This window comes from Canis lupus, unplaced genomic scaffold (genome assembly GCF_011100685.1).
Source record: "Canis lupus familiaris isolate Mischka breed German Shepherd unplaced genomic scaffold, alternate assembly UU_Cfam_GSD_1.0 chrUn_S1694H1888, whole genome shotgun sequence".
In the NCBI taxonomy this organism is placed as follows: domain Eukaryota; kingdom Metazoa; phylum Chordata; class Mammalia; order Carnivora; family Canidae; genus Canis; species Canis lupus.
In genome coordinates, this window is record NW_023330542.1 from 44,025 (window position 1) to 65,242 (window position 21,218).

At 42.2% G+C, this 21,218-nt stretch overlaps 1 long non-coding RNA gene across 1 annotated transcript; it reads left to right on the forward strand.

Moving 5' to 3' along the window:
* Positions 1-17,482: 17,482 nt before the first annotated feature.
* LOC119878527 lies at positions 17,483-19,294 on the forward strand. Its single transcript, XR_005386971.1, has 2 exons — positions 17,483-17,589; positions 18,666-19,294. It is a non-coding gene; the product is annotated as an uncharacterized LOC119878527 (long non-coding RNA).
* Positions 19,295-21,218: the final 1,924 nt, after the last annotated feature.

A 21,218-nucleotide genomic window follows, 5' to 3' on the forward strand; every position in this document is an offset into this window, starting at 1 on the left:
TCATCCTGAAAATCTATGAATTCGGCCTGGGATTTAAAGAGAGAACGGCTGGAATGCTACAGTGAGAAGAGTTCGCGCTTCTATCAAGGTAGGAAGACGGGGGGAAAAAGAAATAAAGAAACAAAAGGCATCCAAGGGGGAGGGGCCCCGCGAGGAGCCGGGCTAAGGCCGGGGCGAGTGTCCCCAGGACAGGAGAGCCCCTTCCCAGAGAAGCAGGAGCTGCACCAACCTTCCCGGCGGAAGGGGGCCTGCAGGGAGTTAGAGCAGGATCCAGGAGGGCGGGGATGCCCTCGGGCTCCCGGGGACACTAACAGACACCTGTGTTCCGGGGAGAGTGCGCCACACCCCGGCAGCTGAGCTCCCTAAAGTGCTGCAGCGCGCACGGCTGGACCCGGGAGCAGCTCAGAGGGGCTCTGGCAGAGGCTCCGTGCGGAGGGTGCTGCGCCGCCAGGAGCGCGATTCCACCAGCGCAGGCCCGGGAGCACAGGGCGCTGGGACACAGCCCAGGATCCAGCGCTCCCCAGGGACAGGCAGAGGCCAGGAGGGCCCAGGGCAGCAAGGACGCTCCTGCCACCAGCTGTGCAGATCAGCGGCCCCCACCCCCATAGCATCCAGGCCCCGGTGGACTGAGAGCTCTTTAGTTACTGCCGGAGCTGACTCCAGGGCTCCAGAGCTGGCCGCTGCCACTGTGGTTGTTCCTCCTGGGGCCTCACAGGGTAAACAGCCCCCACTGAGCCTCACGGTGGCCTCATCGGACAAACAGGTTAAACATCACTCACTGAGCCCTGCACCAGGCAGGGAGCTGAGCAGCTCCCCCAAGTGCTAACACCTGAAAATCAGCACAGCAGCCCCCTTCCGCAGAAGACCAGCTAGAGGACAGGAGAAAAACAAATTATTGACCAAGCAGCACTGGAAAGTTCCAGGGGAAGTGGAGGGATTTACAGTATACAGAATCAGAGTATATTCCCCCTTATTTTTTGTTTTTTGATTTCTGTTTGCTTCCCCCCCTTTTTTCTTCTTTTCTTCTCTTTTTTTTCTCTTTATTTTCTTCTTTTTTTCTTTTTTCTTTTTTTCCTTTTTTCTCTTCTCTCTTTTTCTCCTTTTCCCAATACAACTTGTTTTTGGCTACTCTGCACTGAGCAAAATGACTAGAAGGAAAACCTCACGTCAAAAGAAAGAATCAGAAACAGTCCTCTCTCCCACAGAGTTACAAAATCTGGATTACAATTCAATGTCAGAAAGCCAGTGTAGAAGCACTATTATAAAGCTACTGGTGGCTCTAGAAAAAAGCATAAAGGACTCAAGAGACTTCATGACTGCAGAATTTAGATCTAATCATGCAGAAATTAAAAATCAATTAAATGAGATGCAATCCAAACTAGAGATCCTAACGACGAGGGTTAATGGAGGTGGAAGAACGAGTGAGTGACATAGTAGACAAGTTGATGGCAAAGAGGGAAACTGAGGAAAAAATGACAAACGATTAAAAGATCATGAGGCTAGATTAAGGGAAATAAGTGACAAGCTGAGGAAGAAAAATCTACGTTTAATTGGGGTTCCCGAGGGCACCGAAAGGGACAGAGGTCCAGAATATGGATTTGAATAAATCATAGCTGAAAACTTTCCTAATCTGGGAAGGGAAACAGGCACTCAGATCCCAGAAATAGAGAGATTCCCCCCTAAAATCAATAAAAACCGCTCAACACCTCGACATTTAATAGTGAAACTTGCAAATTCCAAAGATAAAGAGAAGATCTTTAAAACAGCAAGAGACAAGAAATCCCTGACTTTTATGGGGAGGAGTATCAGGGTAACAGCAGACCTCTCCACAGAGACCTGGCAAGCCAGAAAGGGCTGGCAGGATATATTCAGGGTCCTAAATAAGAAAAACATGCAGCCAAGAATACTTTATCCACCAAGGCTCTCATTCAGACTAGGAGAGATAAAGAGCTTCCAAGACAGGCAGAAACTCAAAAAATATGTGACCACCAAACCAGCTCTGCAAGAAATTTTAAGGGAGACTCTTAAAATTCCCCTTCAATAAGAAGTCCAATGGAATAATCCACAAAAACAGAGACTGAATAGGTATCATGATGACACTAAACCCATATCTTTCAATAGTAACTCTGAACGTGAATGGGCTTAATGAACCCGTCAAAAGGCGCAGGGAGTCAGACTGGATAAAAAAGCAGGACACATCCATTTGCTGTCTACAAAAGACTCACTTTAGACAGAAGGACACCTACAGCCTGAAAATAAAAGGTTGGAGAACCATGTACCATTCAAATGGTCCTCAAAAGAAAGCAGGGGTAGCCATCCTTATATCAGATAAACTAAAATTTACCCCGAAGACTGTAGTGAGAGATGAAGAGGGACACTATCTCATACTTAAAGGATCTATCCAACAAGAGGACTTAACAATCCTCAATATATATGCCCCGAATGTGGGAGCTGCCAAATATATCAATCAATTAATAACCGAAGTTAAGACATACTTAGATAATAATACACTTATTCTTGCTGACTTCAATCTAGTGCTTTCTACACTCAATAGGTCTTCTAAGCACATCATCTCCAAAGAAACGAGAGCTTTAAATGATACACTGGACCAGATGGATTTCACAGATACCTACAGAACTCTACGTCCAAACGCAAATGAATACACATTCTTCTCAAGTGCACATGGAACTTTCTCCAGAATAGACCACATACTGGGTCACAAATCGGGTCTGAACCGATACCAAAAGATTGGGATCATCCCCTGCATATTCTCAGAGCATAATGCCTTGAAATTAGAACTAAATCACAACAAGAAGTTTGGAAGCACTTCAAACACGTGGAGGTTAAGGACCATCCTGCTAAAAGATGAAACGGTCAACCAGGAAATTAAGGAAGAATTACAAAGATTCATGGAAACTATAAGAATGAAGATACCACTGTTCAAAATCTTTGGGATGCAGCAAAAGCAGTCCTAAGGGGGAAATACATGGAATACAAGCATCCATTCAAAAACTGGAAAGAACTCAAATACAAAAGCTAACCTTACACCTAAAGGAGCTAGAGAAAAAACAGCAAATAGGTCCTACACCCAGCAGAAGAAGAGAGTTAATAAAGATTCGAGCAGAACTCAATGAAATCGAGACCAGAAGAACTGTGGAACAGATCAACAGAACCAGGAGTTGGTTCTTTGAAAGAATTAATAAGATAGATAAACCATCAGCCAGCCTTATTAAAAAGAAGAGAGAGAAGACTCAAATTACTAAAATCATGAATGAGAAAGGAGAGATCACTACCAACACCAAGGAAATACAAACGATTTTAAAAACATATTATGAACAGCTATACGCCAATAAATTAGGCAATCTAGAAGAAATGGACGCATTCCTGGAAAGCCACAAACTACCAAAACTGGAACAGGAAGAAACAGAAAACCTGAACGGCCCAATAACCAGGGAGGAAACTGAAGCAGTCATCAAAAACCTCCCAAGACACAAGAGTCCAGGGCCAGATGGCTTCCCAAGGGAATTCTATCAAACGTTTAAGAAGAAACCATACCTATTCTACAAAGCTGTTTGGAAAGATAGAAAGAGATGGAGTACTTCCAAATTCGTTCTATGAGGCCAGCATCACCTTAATTCCAAAACCAGACAAAGACCCCACCAAAAAGGAGAACTACAGACCACTATCCCTGATGAACATGGATGCAAAAATTCTCAACAAGATACTAGCCAATAGGATCCAACAGTACATTAAGAAAATTATTCACCAAGACCACGTAGGATTTATCCCCGGGACACAAGGCTGGTTCAACACTTGTAAAACAATCAATGTGATTCATCATTTCAGCAAGAGAAAAAACAAGAACCATATGATCCTCTCATTAGATGCAGAGAAAGCATTTGACAAAATACAGCATCCATTCCTGATCAAAACTCTTCAGAGTGTAGGGATAGAGGGAACATTCCTCGACATCTTAAAAGCCATCTACGAAAAGCCCACAGCAAATATCATTCTCAATGGGGAAGCACTGGGAGCCTTTCCCCTAAGATCAGGAACAAGACAGGGATGTCCACTCTCACCACTGCTATTCAACATAGTACTGGAAGTCCTAGCCTCAGCAATCAGAAAACAAAAAGACACTAAAGGCATTCAAATTGGCAAAGAAGAAGTCAAACTCTCCCTCTTTGCCAATGACATGATACTCTACATAGAAAACCCAAAAGACCCACCCCAAGATTGCTGGAACTCATACAGTAATTTGGCAGTGTGGCAGGATACAAAATCAATATCCAGAAGTCAGTGACATTTCTATACACTAACAATGAGACTGAAGAAAGAGAAATTAAAGAGTCAATCCCATTTACAATTGCACCCAAAAGCATAAGATACCTAGGAATACCTAACCAAAGAGGTAAAGGATCTATACCCTAAAAACTACAGAACACTTCTGAAGGAAATGGAGGAAGACACAAAGAGATGGAAAAATATTCCAGGCTTATGGATTGAAAAAATTAATATTGTGAAAATGTCAATGTTACCCAGGGCAATTTACACGTTTAATGAAACCCCTATCAAAATACCATGGACTTTCTTCAGAGAGTTGGAACAAATCATTTTAAGATTTGTGTGGAATCAGAAAAGACCCCGAATAGCCAGGGGAATTATAAAAAAGAAAACCATATCTGGGGGCATCAAAATGCCAGATTTCAGGTTGTACTACAAAGCTGTGGTCATCAAGACAGTGTGGTACTGGCACAAAAACAGACACATAGATCAATGGAACAGAATAGAGAACCCAGAAGTGGACCCTGAACTTTATGGTCAACTAATATTCGATGAAGGAGGAAAGACTCTCCACTGGAAGAAAGACAGTCTCGTCAATAAATGGTGCTGGGAAAATTGGACATCCACACGCAGAAGAATGAAACTAGACCGCTCTCTTTCACCATACACAATGATAAACTCAAAATGGATGAAAGATCTAAATGGGAGACAAGATTCCATCAAAATCCTAGAGGAGAACACAGGCAATACACTTTTTGAACTCGGCCACAGTAACTTCTTGCAAGATACATCCACGAAGGCAAAAGAAACAAAAGCAGAAATGAACTATTGGGACTTCATCAAGATAAGAAGCTTTTGCACAGCAAAGGATACAGTCAACAAAACTAAAGGACAACCTACAGGATGGGAGAAGATATTTGCTAATGACATATCAGATAAAGGGCTAGTGTCCAAGATCTATAAAGAACTTATTAAACTCAACAGCAAAGAAACAAACAATCCAATCATGAAATGGGCAAACGACATAAACAGAAACTTCACCGAGGAAGACATAGACATGGCCAACATGCACATGAGAAAATGCTCTGCATCACTTGCCATCAGGGAAATACAAATCCAAACCACAGTGAGATACCACCTCACACCAGTGAGAATGGGGAAAATCAACAAGACAGGAAACCACAAATGTTGGAGAGGATTTGGAGAAAGGGGAACCCTCTTGCACTGTTGGTGGGAATGTGAACTGGTGCAGCCACTCTGGAAAACTGTGTGGAGGTTCCTCAAAGAGTTAAAAATAGATCTGCCCTATGACCCAGCAATTGCACTGCTGGGGATTTACCCCAAGGATGCAGATGCAATGAAACGCCGGGACACCTGCACCCCGATGTTTCTAGCAACAATGTCCACAATAGCCAAACTGTGGAAGGAGCCTCCGTGTCCATTGAAAGATGAATGGATAAAGGAGATGTGGTTTATGTATACAATGGAATATTCCTCAGCCATTAGAAACGACAAATACCCACCATTTGCTTCATCGTGGATGGAACTGGAGGGTATTATGCTGAGTGAAATAAGCCAATCGGAGAAGGACAAACAGTATATGGTCTCATTCATTTGGGGAATATAAAAAATAGTGAAAGGGAATAAATGGAAAGGAGAAAAAATGAGTGGGAAATATCAGAAAGGGAGACAGAACATGAAAGAATCTAACTCTGGGAAACAAACTAGGGGTGGTGGAAGGGGAGGTGGGCGGGGGATGGGGGTTACTGGGTGGCGGGCACTGAGGGGGGCACTTGACGGGATGAGCACTGGGTGTTATTCTGTATGTTGACAAATTGAACACCAATAAAAAATAAATTTATAAAAAAACAACAACAACAACAATATTTAGCCTCCAAATAAGACAAAGACCAGGCCACACTTCCAGCTAATGTGATGCAGTCAGGCTGTGTATAGCAGATAATGCAAAAACCCTTTCTCCAGAAAAGGGTATAAAGTCCTTGAATGATGTTGATCTTTCTCCTTAATATCCTTAGCTTCACTTCTATTGTGTGATGTTGAACAACACTGAAATACGTCAGTCAATACATCTTATGTCATATGATATGGGAGGAAACCAAGGGTTTCCACTCACACACACACACACACACACATTCATAACAAAGGAAGGAAGTGCTCTTAGTAAGAAATACTCCTGGTTGTGGCCGTGATTCTTTTCTAGCTGGTGAGGTGATCCAATACTCATTCCTGAAGGGTCTGGGCCATGAATAGTCCTATTGGAACTGGGTTCTTACGTTTTCCACGGACTTTAATCCAAGGGTGAGGCAGAACCAAGCGTCGCCCTAGGGGTCTCCTGTGTTCCACACAGACTCTTCTTCACCTCCACTGTGAGGAGCAGTTTAATTTTCTCTGTGAAAATCAGGATCAATCACTCCACTGAGCTCAGTAACTACCTTCCGTGCCTGTTGATTCCGAGTCATGAGGAGGCCTAGTACCAGGTGGCAGTCTTCACTTCCTGTTCAGTGGAATCGCGCTGTCTCCTGGCGCCTTCTCCTATTCTGGACCCCTTTCAAAACAAGTAGGGTTGGAGTTACCCAGTCGATGGGCTAGAGTAGCACAACCCAGATGAAGGCTCTGTTACCTCCAGAATCCAAGGAGGCATGCTAGGTGTTGTGCCTCATGTTTTATTGCTGGAGGGGCCAGATGCAACTACTTCTGTGTCACTTTAGAAGGGATATCTCCACGTGCCCTGTACCACTGGACCCCTGGAAATTCCTCTGACCTCTTGTCAGTTATTTCCTACCCTCTGACATGCAAATACCTTGCCAGTAAGTCTAGAGTAATTGCTGCTTCTTACTTACCAAGTACTATCAGCATAGTATCATTGATGCAATGGATCAGTGTGATGACTTGTCAAAGGGAAGGACCATCAAGATCCCTGAGAACTAAATTATGACACAGGGCAGCAGAATTGTCCTGCTCCTGAGGAGGGACACAGTAAAGGTATATTGCTGGCCTTTCCAACTGAAAATAAACGACTTCAGCTGGTCTCTACTGACAGATATGAAGGAAAAAACAAAACAAAACATTTTCCAGATTACTAGCTGCATGTCAGTTACCAGGGCATGTGCTAACTTGCTCCAGGAAGGAAACTGCATCCGGTAAAGCAGCTACAAGTGGAGTCACCACTGGCTTTAGCTTGCAATAACCCACCCTCATTCTCTAAGATCCATCTGTTTTCTGCACAAACCAAATAGGTGAGTTAAATGGGCGTGTGGTGGGAATCAGCACCCCTGCATCCTTGAGATTAAATTTATAGTATCACTAATCTCTTCAGTCCCTTCAGCGATGTGGTGTTGCTTTTGATTTATCATTTTCCTGGGTAGAGACAGTTCTAACGGTTCTAATGGCTCCTAGTTGACCTCCCCATCCCAATAGCCCTCACTCCACTGATCAGAGAACCAATGTGGGGATTCTGACAGTTGCTGTGTGTGTCTGTTACTATCACACATTCTAGAGCCAGAGAAATAACCACGAGGTGGGCTCAGGACCCACTGGGCCCACTGAGAGATGAAACTGAGCTAAAACTCCATCGATCACCTGACCTCCAGAAGCTCCCGTCCTACCAAATAGGGAGCAGAGTGGAGCAAAGTGATGTCTTGAGCCTCCTGGAATTAGTGTCAGTCCACAGCCAGTGTCCAGTTAGCCCCAAAGTCTGATTATTTTCTCTTTCCCCAGTGCACAATTTCCCTGGAAAAAAGTGCCAAAAAGTTTCCCTTTGGGGAAAGCCGGGGGAAATATTAGTAGCTTAAGTCTTTGGGAGAGTACAAGGGTTCTTCCTCCAGAGGACCCATCCTCCCCTTCATTCAAGGTGTTCTGTGTCTATAAACTAGCTCAAAGTTGGGAATTGATTGAGGGAGCATTATTCTCTTTTTACGGCTCAGAGTTTCGTTCACTTAGAGTTTTTCCTCTGATACCTATCAAGTAAGAAATTAATACCGTTCCCATCAATTTCACTTCCAAACCACCATGATGAACTGGCCAGAGCCACAGCTCTGTGAGCCAGAATGTTCTGATTGCTGCTTTGACCCTGCTCTCCAGGATAGTAACCACACCCGCTTTGTCTTTGGTCCTAAGTGCTGCCAATGGTGTCCAGTTATCCCTATTGCATTTAGGTTTCCCAATTCAGTGGCATCAGATTCCACTGTAGTTTCTAACCTACAGAGAAGAACTATCAGCTAGCTCTTCAAGGGTGCTGTGGTCTCCTCACAAATTTATTTCTCATAGTCAGGAGAGATGTGTCCTATGGACCCTTCCAGAGAAGACGAGCAGATCCCAACTGATAACTCCGCTGTAACATTCCAATAAACCTTTGGACCCCTTCCTCTGTAATATGCCAAGGAAGTCCTGGCATTTCATCTTCATTTAGTGTCAGCCACCTTCTGGTCCATGATTCAGCCAACCAACCAAACACCCGGTTAGAGCCCTGTCAACCCCCTCCATCACCACTGCCACCACACTACATAGCCTTGAGTCTAGGACATCTGCTTGGCAGACCTATAGGAATAAATCTGGCTCGATCCAACTTTATGTCCCTTCCACAATTATCTCATACCCTTAATATGCAGTACACACATATTCCCTGGGTTTATATCTGTATAAATTGGAAAAACTCATGTAGCTCTTTTGGAGTGTAGCATACCTGCTGATAGGTCACCCCTATCAACAAAAGGTGTACTTCACCTTTTGGGGCCTAGGGGGCCTTGAGATGAGGTGCGCTTCCAGAAGCAAAGAGAGATGGTGGGATGGGACCTGAAGAGAACCAACAGTGCACTGGAAGGCAGCCACTTCCAGGAGCCTTTCAGCTTCCTCAGGAGATGTGTGGTTAACCTCCTCAGATGATATGAAAAGGTACTTCTACTGGCAAAAAACAAAGAAAACCAACAAAACAAAACAAAACAAAACAACAACAACAACAACCTGATGGAATTGAATTTAGAAATTCAATGTCTCGGCTTTATCAGGATTTTCCCAAATGTCTCTATTTCAATTTTCAGCGACCCAGGGATGCAACAACTGGATATCATATGAGGCATGGTATCAGCCCTCAGGAGGACACTCCTTGCAAAAATGTATGGCTGAACCTAGTCAGGAAGAAACATCAAACAGACCCAAATTGACAGGCATTCCACCAAAACCAAAACTGTTCCAAATCTTCAAATCATAAAAGGTTAAAAGACTAGATGTCACAGATGGGAGGGGACTAACAAATTCTGGCAACTAAAGGCAAGGTTGGTTCCTGAACTGGATTCTGAACCAATAAAAATTGGTTTTGCTCTTAAGGACATTAGTGGTGCCAAGGGGCAAATCTGAGTAAGTTCTGTAGACACCGAGGCCTCAGGGGAAGCAGAAGTTGAGGCCAGTATGAGAAAGATAAAGTAGGAATGAATAGAAAACAACAATCGAGGCAAGAGGGAATGAAGATTTCTAGTTTTATTGTTGCACATCAGGCTGGGTTGACAACAAGGTACACTACAGAAGGGTGCAGGGTCTGTGCTTTGGGTTCCCAGGGTAGCCACACATATGGGGGAGGTGAGGAAATGGGTTTTTAGGAAAGGGGTTTTGGCTCCTGGACACCAGGGCACAGGGATCCTCTGGGCCAGAGCTCAAGGCTGCACTCAGACCCCGAGGCACTTGAGCTGACCCAGCAGGGGGAGCTGGAGCAGAGGCAGGAGGTAGGGTTTGGCCACTGGCTATCCCCAAGTATGTTCTTCTTGGCTCAGAGTCCACTTCAGCAGCAGCCTCCAGATGACTGACTGCTGCCCCCTCCACAGCAGCCTGAGCCCCCTGAGGGCTGACTGCAACAACCAGAGCCCCCCGAGGGCTGGCTGCAGCAGCCTGAGCTCTGGTGTCTCTGGCGGTGGGACCTGTGTCGCCTGTGGTGGCTCAGGCAGCAGCCACCACCCCCGGAGCTGGAGCCACAGCAGCCTCCACCCCCAGAGCTGGAGCCACAGCAGCCCCCAGAGCTGACACTGCAGCAAGAAGAGACTGGGGGGCACTTTGGGGGACACTTGGGGGGGCACTTGGGGCGGGGCACTTGGGAGGGGGCTGGCACTGCTGCTGGTTCTGCTGGCAGGACATCTCAGTGGGCAGGGTCAGGACCTGAGGGAGAGTCACACAGTGAGTCAGACCCAGGACACAGAGCCCCCCCTGCCCCACCCCTTCCTGCTCTCAGTATCATTTCTAGTGCCTTTATTTGATGAACTGTTTAAATGGAGTCCTTGATAATTCCACCCTGGAAGTTTCATTATTTCTAATACTTAGGCATATTCTCTCCCACTATGTCCTTTGTGTCTCACAATTTCTATTTTAAGGTAGGCAGGGATTATTCTGTCTTTCAAAAGAAGGAGATGGAGGCAAAACCAGTATGAACAAAATCTATCATGATTAATTATCTGGTAAGTGAAGGTGGTAATTTTTTCTATCTTGTCAACCAGAACTCTCAAACTGGCCAGTCTGGAAACCAGATCACAATGTAAGTATTCTCTCAAAGAAAGGAAATCAAGTATTTTTACCTCCTAGTTCATTATTTCTAATAGTTCCGCAAATGTTCTCCTATCATCTCTTTGAATCGAATGTTATGAGTTGTTTCATCTGTTATATAAGTGGAGAACTTCCGCCAAAAAATGTTATGAAACATTCTCAAAATCAAACATCTAGAGGAAATTTTCTACAGCAGAACACTTGGAACAGTTAATCTATATAAAAATCTCAGAAATAATTTATCTAGGTAGCAGTTTAGAAATGAAATTATTTCTTAGGGAAACCAGTCATTCCCTCTGGAGAACTTTCTAGATAACCTTGTCCTGTAGGGACATAGATGTTCCTAGCTGCAAAGGACGTTGGAGATTGACTGGCTGAAAGAGCTGAGGAAAAGATAATTTAGTGTAAGCTGGGACTTGCACCAGGTCCCTAAGTGGGTATGGTGCTGTGGCATCTTGCAGACACTCACCTTAAACTAACACTCATCATCAAGATTTGAATTGTTCCTATTCAACTCTGCAGTCCTTAATCTCAGTATTTAAAATAAATCAGTCAGCTCTGACTTCTCCTCTTCTGACAACAGTTTAGGTCGGTACAGTGGTCAATGTTGCAAATCCTTCCACCAGAGACCAACAACTACAGATCAGTTGGTTTCTCCAAAGTACTGTCACCCTCATATGGTTCCTCCTGCTCATATTCCCAGGCTTCCTTGCTCCCTGCCCCTCCCTCAGTGTCCCTGAGACTTCTTGGTGACATGAACCCAACTTCATCTTCTCACCCACCACACACACACACACACACACTGCAAAGGCCCTGCCCCACCCCCTGCTCTGGTTTGAGCTCCCTTTGTGGAAGGAACTGCTCTCCATCCCAGAGGACACTTACCAGTGCACAGGCAGTACTGGATCTGTCAGCACCTCAGGAGAGGAGTGCATGGAAGGGTTCTTCTCTGAGGCCCTTTTATCTTGGCTTTGAGCTCTGTCCTCGCCTGTGAGATAGGACCTGGGCATGAGGGGACAGCCCTCTGCCACCTACTTGGTCCTGTGACAGGTAGCGACTGGCATCTCCTTCCTGCCTCTTTCCACAGGGCCCAGGGTAGTAATAGGGCTGTTTAGAAATGGGGTTTGAGAGTGAATTCCTACCACCATCTGCCACTCAGGACTCTAGCCTCCCATTCTTGGAACCCATACCCCTGACCCCAATTTCCTTTCTTTCCTCCCAAATGTTAATTTAATGGTTACATACAACTGGGTTCCAGCCAAGTTCTTACTATATTCCTTCATGTTTTATTCTGTCCTGGTAATCCTGACACATTATTATTATAATGTGCGTGGTTCCAACTTTATAGAAATGGCATCATATTTGAGGTATTCATCTGCAACTTGCTCTCTTCTTTAAAAATTCTTTTTGTGGATTATTCAAGTTGATCTGTGTAGCTGTCATTTTATTCATTTTTACAACCTTATAGTATCCATCTTATGAGTACAGTGTTATTTTGATACCCTGTCTCTTTTGGACGGACATTCAAGTTGTTTATACTATTTGCTGTATAAATATTGCAGCTATGGGGATTTGTGTGCATGTCTGCATGGGTATGTGTTTGGAGAGACTCTCCAGGGTATGCATCTATAAGTGAGAACTGTTGAATTTTCAATCATGTCCATCCCTCAAATTTGCTCTTTTCAATTTCTGTTTCTACTTAGGGTTTATAAGAATCACTCTTTCTGTACATCGTTGCTAAACTTAAATTATTACCATTTGACGTATATAAATTGATGTACACTTGTACCTTTAATATGTGTTTTCTGCTTAGTAATGATCATGAGCATCTTTTAATGTTTGTTGATCATTTTGGTTTCCTTTTCTGTGAATTATCTGTTCTCTTAAAATTTTTCCATTTGTCTCTTTTTGTTAGAATCTGTAATATTCTGGTTTCTAAGGCACTATTATTAAATGAATTGTGAACATCTTTCTTCTTGTTTGCTTTTTAATGGTGTCATTTGATGAGCAGATATTTCACTTTTTAATATAGCTCTATCTCTGCAACATTTACAATGCTATTTGCACTTTTCATGACTCTAAGAAGTCTCAACCATCCGTAAGCCAGAAATCTGTTCAGAATTTTGTTTTCCTTAAAAGCTGTAAAAACTCATTTTCTTTTTAAAATTAAGGGCTTTTTTTAACTAAGAATGGAATTTTTGTACATTTTATATTTTTTAACATTTTTTTCCAAATGAAAAATCATTGTCTATGATAATCAAATATTTTATTTTCCCCACTAATTTGAAATACCTCCTCAATCATAACTGAGTTTCCACATTTGTACAGCTCTATAGTTGGCCTGATCATTCTTTTCACTGCCAATTTGTTTGTCCCAGTGAGAATATCCTGCTGCCTTAATTACTATAGGTGTGTAATCTATTGTGATATCACATAGGTTCCATAACTTTGTTCCCCTCTTTAAGATTATCTTGGTGATTACCAGACCTTTGCTCTTTCATATAAAATTTAGAGGCAGCTTGTCACTTGTCACAAATGAAATAAAGGAAAAGAAAACATCTTTAGAATTTTGATAGAAATATTGCTAAATATATGCATTGATATGTGAAGGATTGTCAGATATTTTCATGATTTTCCTTTTGAGCCATTCAAGAATATGATATATCTCTATTTTGATATTCTGCAATGCCTTTCAGTAAAGACTCCTTATTGTATCAAAAATATTTTACATTAATATTTTAGATACTATAATTTTTTGCTATTTTAAATAGGCAACTTCTAAAATTGTAATTTTGGATCTTTTATTTCTATTAATATAAATCTAATTTATTTGTATTCTGATCTTATATCTTGGAACTTTTCTAACTCTTAGTATTATTTTTATTTCTTGTAATCATTCTTATTCACGTGATTTTCTTTCCTTTTTTTTTTTTAAGGAAATTTCATGCATTTATTTATTCATGAAAGACAGAGAGAGGAAGGCAGAGACACAGGCAGAGGGGAAAGCAGGCTCCTCGCAGGGAGCCTGCCTGATGTGGACTCAATCCCAGGACCCCATATCACGACCTGACCCGAAGGCAGACACTCAAGTGCTGAGCCACCCAGAGTCCCTTTACATGATTTTCTTTATCAAATCTTTCTTTCTCCTTGGGTTACATTCTTAGAAGCTCAATTGCTATATTAAAGCAATTATGCTCATTTTACAGTAGGCTTATTTAAAATTTTAATTTATATACACAACAATTATGTGTGAAAATGAATCATCAAATTCCATCCAGATGGTTATGGCAATTTATATTTCCAAAAACACCAAGACCTATTCTGATCAGCAATAGTGAACTTTGTTATCCATCCTAAGTCTTTTCCAGTTCAGTATAAAGGAATAAATCTAACCAGAACTCATTACTGGAAAGTCATCCTTGTTTTATATGTAGTTCTTTGGTTATTTGTATGCACAAACATAAAACAATATGTTTCAAAATCTAGTAGTCACTTATATTTCTTCTAAGCTATTTGTTCCTATGCTTAGCTCGTTGCTTTGTAGATCGTTTTATTTATTTTCTTTAAAATTGTAAGAACTTACTGTTTATTATGAATTTTAATTCCATTACTGACCTATAGATTTATTTTTTCCTTATTTGATCAATGTTTCCATAATTTTAAAAAATGATGTGTTCTGTCATACAGAATTTTCCTATGTGATGAAATTTGTCAATATTTTTTGCCATGCTTAAAATAGTTTACCTATTATAAAGGAAACAGTTAGGAGCGTAATTTTAGTAATTTTGGAATATTGACTTATTGTTTGTACTATAGAGACTTATAGTTGCTGGCTCAAGAACACTGAGGCTGAATTAATTCTTACCAGGTCTCAACATTCTTCCTTCCTATCTCCTAGATTATGAGAGCCTGACAACATAAGAAAATACACTGTCTCAGAAAATTCATCCTTTGCTAGTACCCATTGTTTATATAAATCCCTTGAGATCTAGTGCCAGTCCTCAATGTTACATCATGCTGTTATCTTTTCACCTAAGCCCAAGTCAGCCTGATGTTTTGGGTGCTGATCTTTGTGGGGTCAGGACACTGACAGAATAGCTTACAAGTCTCATCATGCTTGGAATGGATGAGTTGGGTTCCTGAATCAGAACTCCCTATGTGAACCAGCAATTAATATCTTAATCACACTCACATTAAATACATTCTTTGAAACGATATGACCCACACCCAGATAATTTGCTGGCAGATTTCTGCAAGGTGATAAGGCTAGGACACAGTAATGTGAATATCTCAGTGAGAATCCTGATGATAACGGCTTAAGTCACAATCAAAGTAAAGTTAGTGCTAGTATTAATGAATGGATTTTTGAACTCAGTATCCATGGAATGCATAGTGCCCGTATTAGAGCTGATGAGGAATATAGAAATATAAGACCCAAGCTGGGATTCAAGAGAGTTTGTTTGGGTTTTTTTTTTGTATAATTTTTTATTGGAGTTCGATTTGCCAACATATAGCATAACACCCAGTGCTCATCCCATCAAGTGCCCCCCTCAGTGCCCGTTACCCCAGTCACACCCCATCCCCTGCCCACCTACCCCTTCCACCACCCCTTGTTCGTTTCCCAGAGTTAGGAGTCTCTCGTGTTCTGTCTCCCTCTCTGATATTTTCCATTCATTTTCAAGGAGAGTTTGTTATAAGTGTATTTGAGAGAAGACTCACACAGGATACCACAGCAAGTTACATTTAAACAGCACAGTTTTAGAAGTACATAGATCATGGAACAAAGCATGGAGGGTTAACAGGGAGAATAAATTCAAAGTAGAGAAAATAGGCCATGTTAGCTTAAAAAGAACTTTGCTAAAAAGAGGGTAGCAAAGCCTAAACTGGAGATGTAGTAAGGATACTACCGCAAAAGGCTTCAACCATCAGTCAGTAGAGACTGGAGCCCATCGTGGACACAGGGACCCCAAAGAAGAAACATCCTTAATGATCTGGGGTAAATACTCTTGATGGAGAGGGCTAGAATCCAACAAATAGCAATCAATGAGGAATTGAAAGCCAAGGAGGAGCAGAACAAAGAGGAAATATGATAGGCAAGAGGCAGAACAATTCAGGGAAGGCTGGACACCAGGGGCTACTAGAGGCTAAAAGAAACATGGTAAGATATACAGATGTGTATTTGTGCACACCCACACCCACATACACATAGTCACATATGTGGTCTCTCTCATAGTCTCTGTAATATCTCTAAGTAGAAGTACATATAGACACACACATGTACACACACAGGTGCGCGCGCGCACACACACATGCCTCAACCACATACTAGTAGGGTTCATACCACACCAAGTGACCTGGGTGTTATGGAATTAACATCCATTGAGGATCTGGGAAAATCCCAGAGTTCTTCCCATGCCTGGAGGCAGTAGACTTCCCTCACACAGTCTCTCTGGCTCTGATTCTTTTTCATCTGATAAGTGGTTTAGTTATTTAATAACCTTGCACCGTCATAGATAGGGCTCTTTTTCTGACTACTATCAACCCAGATGTGAACTCTGACTCTTTCCTTTATCCCCTAAAAATGTGAAAATACCAGTACTACTTTCAAGAAAAGTCTGTGTTCATATAACTGAATTAAGGCCTTAGAGACTAGGAGTTGGGAGAAGCTTAGAAAACAGAAAGAGGCAAAAAATCATGTGTTGTCTTAATTATGCCTGTTCTTAAACATACTTTGGCCTCCACTCCACTACGGGTATCTTTCCATTGGCTGCTTTATGCTGGGCAATGCCCAGCCTTACACAGTCTCACTGTTTCCTTGCTGCCTTTCCTCTTTCTCATCTGTGGACTTCACTTCAGCCTTCCCACAGGACCCCTGGAAATTCTGAATTCTCAGTCTCACTGGTAGACCAGATCTTTTCTCTCTCCCTTATCTATAAAACTTCATTCCTGTTTCATACTATCTTCCTAAAACCTACCAACAATTTCAACAAAAGAGAAAAGTCTTATATTTTCTAACCAGATTCACTCTCCTTAGAAAACAGTTATAATTAAAAAAAAAATGTGTTGGCATTTGTTTAAAAATATGGCATGTTACAAACTCTCTACCAGAAATTTTCTTTGCATTAGCTCATTGGTTCTCTCACACATGCCCCCAAAAGTTATTTTTATATTATCTTATTGTAGATGGACAAAACTGAGGACAAGAAGGATGAGGTATTTTCAGAAGGCCACGCAGGTAATAGGTGGCAGAACCAGGGTCTGATTCCTCAAGCAGTTTCTTGGTTGCTCTAGCACACATACATGTGTGCACACACACACTCACGTATAAGATGATAAAGAATTGGAGGATTCTATGAAACTTGGTTTAAACCAGATTAAAACATTGAATTAAGATTTGAGGGGCAAGAAAAGAGACATTGGGAACTCACGCTCCAAAACTGAGCCAGGAAGGTATCTTATAGGAACAGCGGGAGAGTAAGGTGGGGGAAGTTTGCAGTTTTTCTCCCCTGCCACATTTTCTAAGTAGTTCTATTCCAAGTGGGGAGCAGCTACCTTGGGTTCCCATAGAGGGAGGCAGGAAGCGGCTGCCAGTCACTACCAGTCACAGGTCACAGGACCATGTGGGTGGCATGAGGCAGTACTGTCATGCTCAGGTCCTGTCTCACAGGCTGGGACAGAGCCTAAAGCCAGGATAAAAGGGCCTCAGGGTCAGAGTGGCTCCATACACTCCTCTCCTGAGGTGCTTACAGACTTACTGCACTGGTAAGTATCTCTTGGGAGGGAGCTTAGACCAGAGCAGAGGGGCAAGTGAGAGAGGGTCTTGGGGGCTGGAGGCCATGTGGGGAGGGGGAGAGAGGCCTCGTGAAGACTAAAGGAAAACATGGATGGGAGAGTACACTGCTGAGTCCCTGAGAGAAGAGTGGACAGCAGTGCCTCTGTGTTGTACCAAACTGAGCTCTAGCTGTCAAGGTTCTCAGGTCAGAGGGAATAGAAGCACTGGCCATCAGGCTCTGCTAGAACAGCTTTAACAAGATGTTACATTTGAGAGTAAAATCATAAATTGTGACCATCTTTGCCAAGATGAGCCGGTAATTCTCAACCAACAGAGAAAGAATTAATCTGAGGATGCTTTGGGTAGCTCTGAATCCCACATATCTATGGATCTGAAATGGAATTGGGTGTCTGTTGAGGAAGTCAGAGACACCAAGATCAGAATCACTGTGCTAAGATACAGGATGAGGCTTCAGGTGTGCTAGAAATGGCAGGGTATCACACTGCAGCTGGGGTGTCCGAACTCGGATCCCCTACCTGCACAAACATACCATTCTTGAGCTGCCGCAGTAAGAAAGTATGCATGTGGGAACAGCCAGCCTACCAGACCATCTATTTCTATCTACATGTCCTAGAACAAAATGATCTAGGAAGTAACAGTTCCTAATTTTCTTTCTTTGAGAGAATACTTACATTCTGATCTGGTTTCCAGGCTGGCCAGTTTGAGAGTTCTGGTTGACAAGATAGAAAAAATTACCACCTTCAATTACCAGATAATTAATCATGATAGATTTTGTTTCATACTGGTTTTGCCTCCATCTCCTTCTTTTGAAAGACAGAATAATCCCTGCCTACCTTAAAATAGAAATTGTGAGACGCAAAGGACATAGTGGGAGAGAATATGCCTAAGTATTAGAAATAATGAAACTTCCAGGGTGGAATTATCAAGGACTCCATTTAAACAGTTCATCAAATAAAGGCACTAGAAATGATACTGAGAGCAGGAAGGGGTGGGGCAGGGGGGGCTCTGTGTCCTGGGTCTGACTCACTGTGTGACTCTCCCTCAGGTCCTGACCCTGCCCACTGAGATGTCCTGCCAGCAGAACCAGCAGCAGTGCCAGCCCCCTCCCAAGTGCCCCGCCCCCAAGTGCCCCCCCAAGTGTCCTCCAAAGTGCCCCACAGTCTCTTCTTGCTGCAGTGTCAGCTCTGGGGGCTGCTGTGGCTCCAGCTCTGGGGGTGGCGGCTGCTGTGGTTCCAGCTCCGGGGGTGGTGGCTGCTGCCTGAGCCACCACAGGCGACACAGGTCCCACCGCCAGAGACACCAGAGCTCAGGCTGCTGCAGCCAGCCCTCGGGGGGCTCTGGTTGTTGCAGTCAGCCCTCGGGGGGCTCGGGCTGCTGTGGAGGGGGCAGCAGTCAGTCATCTGGAGGCTGCTGCTGAAGTCAACCCTGACCCCCTCTTCTCCTGACCTCCCTGAATGGTGGAGAGATCTGAGTAAACCTTTGAGCTCTGGCCAGAGGATCCCTCAACAGTGGTTTCCAGAAGCCGAAAATGTTTCTCTACAATTCATATCCTGACCTCATTCCACCTATCAGTGGCTGCCCTGGGAATCCCAAAGCATAGACCTCATGTCCCTCTGCAACTTCTATTATTGCATTCTGTTGAATTGAAACAATAAAACAGAATCTGTTCAGTAACTTGGCATAGAGTGATTTCATTTCCTGTTTTTGTCACCATTGTTTTCTCCTCTGTTCTCTCCTGGTGGCTTCAGAGGCATCAATAGACAGAGAACAGGGTCAACTACAGGAGGGACATTTTTAATGCTTTTCTATGTTTGCAATCTTCCCTAATTCTTTGTTTTCACTTTTACTTTTTTGAAAGACTTTATTTACTAATTGGAAAGACAGAGAGAGAGAGAGCATGGGCAGGTCTCTCTGATAATGATGTTTTCTTGTGTCTGTTGGCCAACTGTATGCCTTCTTTAGAAAAGTGTCTATTCATGTTCTCTGCCCATTTTTAAATCAAACTGTTTTTTTTCTAATGTTGAGTTGTACAAATTTCTTAGATATTTTGGATATTAACCCCTTATCAGAAACATCGTTTCTTCTCTCATATATGTTCTTTCATTCAGTAGATTGCTTTTTTATTTTGTTAATTGTTTCTCTTTTTGTGCAAAAGCTTGATGTAGTCCCAATAGTATTTTGCTTTTGTTTCCCTTGCCTTAGGAGATGCATCTAGAAAAATGTTGCTATGGTCAATGTCAGAGAAATTATTATCTGTGTTATCTTCTAGGATTTGTATGTTTTCTGGTCTCACATTTATGTCCTTAGTTCATGTTTAAAAATTATTTGTTTTAGAGAGAGAGAGAGCACACGAGTGCAGAGAGGAGAAGGTTAGAGGGAGAAGGAGAGGGAAACTTCATCAGATTTCACACTCAGTGCAGAGCCTGACACGGGGCTTGATAATCACCACTCAGATCAGAACCCAAGCAGACACCATGAGTCGGATGCTTAACGGACTGAGCCACCCAGATGCCTCTGTCTTTAGTCTGTTTTGAGTTTATTTTTGTGTATGGTGTTAGAAAGTGGTCCAATTTCATCCTTTTATATGTAGCTATTCAGTTTTCCCAGCACTATTTATTGAAAAGACTGTCTTTTTTCCATATTGTACATTCTTGCCTCCTTTGTCAAAGAATAATTGATCGTATAAGCTAGGGTTTAATTCTAGGCTCTCTATTCTATTCCATGTATCTATGTGTCTGTTTTTGTGCCAGTCTCATACTGTTTTGATTACTACAACTTTGCAGTATATCTTGAAATCTGGAATTGTAATACTTCCAGCTTTGTTTTTCTTTCTCAAGATTGCCTTGGGTATTCAGGGCTTTTGTGGTTCCCTAAAAATCTTATAATTATTTGTTCTAGTTTTGTGAAGACTGTTGTTGGTGTTTCGATAGGGATTGCACTCAATCTGTAGACTGCTTTAGGTAGTATGGATATTTTAACATAAAACTAATGTAACATTGTGTGTCAACCATACTCAAATAAAATTTTAAAAATCTTTTAATACTTGGTAATAAATGAATAATTTTGAATTATTACCACCATTTCAAAATATGGAAGGCAGTAAAAATAACGTCATGAGAAATTCAAATCTTTTTCTCTAAGATCAGGTTTAAGGCAAGGATGTCCCCTCTCACTACTCCTTTTCAACATAGTACTAGAAGTTCTGGTTAATACAATAGGATAATTAAGAGTATACAGATTGGGAAGGAAGAAATAAACTATTTTGTTTGCAGATTATATGATAATCTACGTAGAAAATCTGAAAAAAATTAACAAAAAACCTCCTGGCTCTAATAAGGAATTATAGCAAGACTGAAGGATACAAAGATTAATACATAAGAATCTATCATTTTCCCATATACCAGTGAACAAGTAGAATTTGAAATTAAAAATGCAATACCATTTACATTAGCACCACTCCACAATAAAATACTTAGGTATAAATCTGACAAAATATGTGTAAGATAAATATGAGGAAAACTACAAAACTCTGATGAACAAAATCAAACAGAACTAAATAAATGGAATGGTATTCCATGTTCATGGATCAGAAGAATCA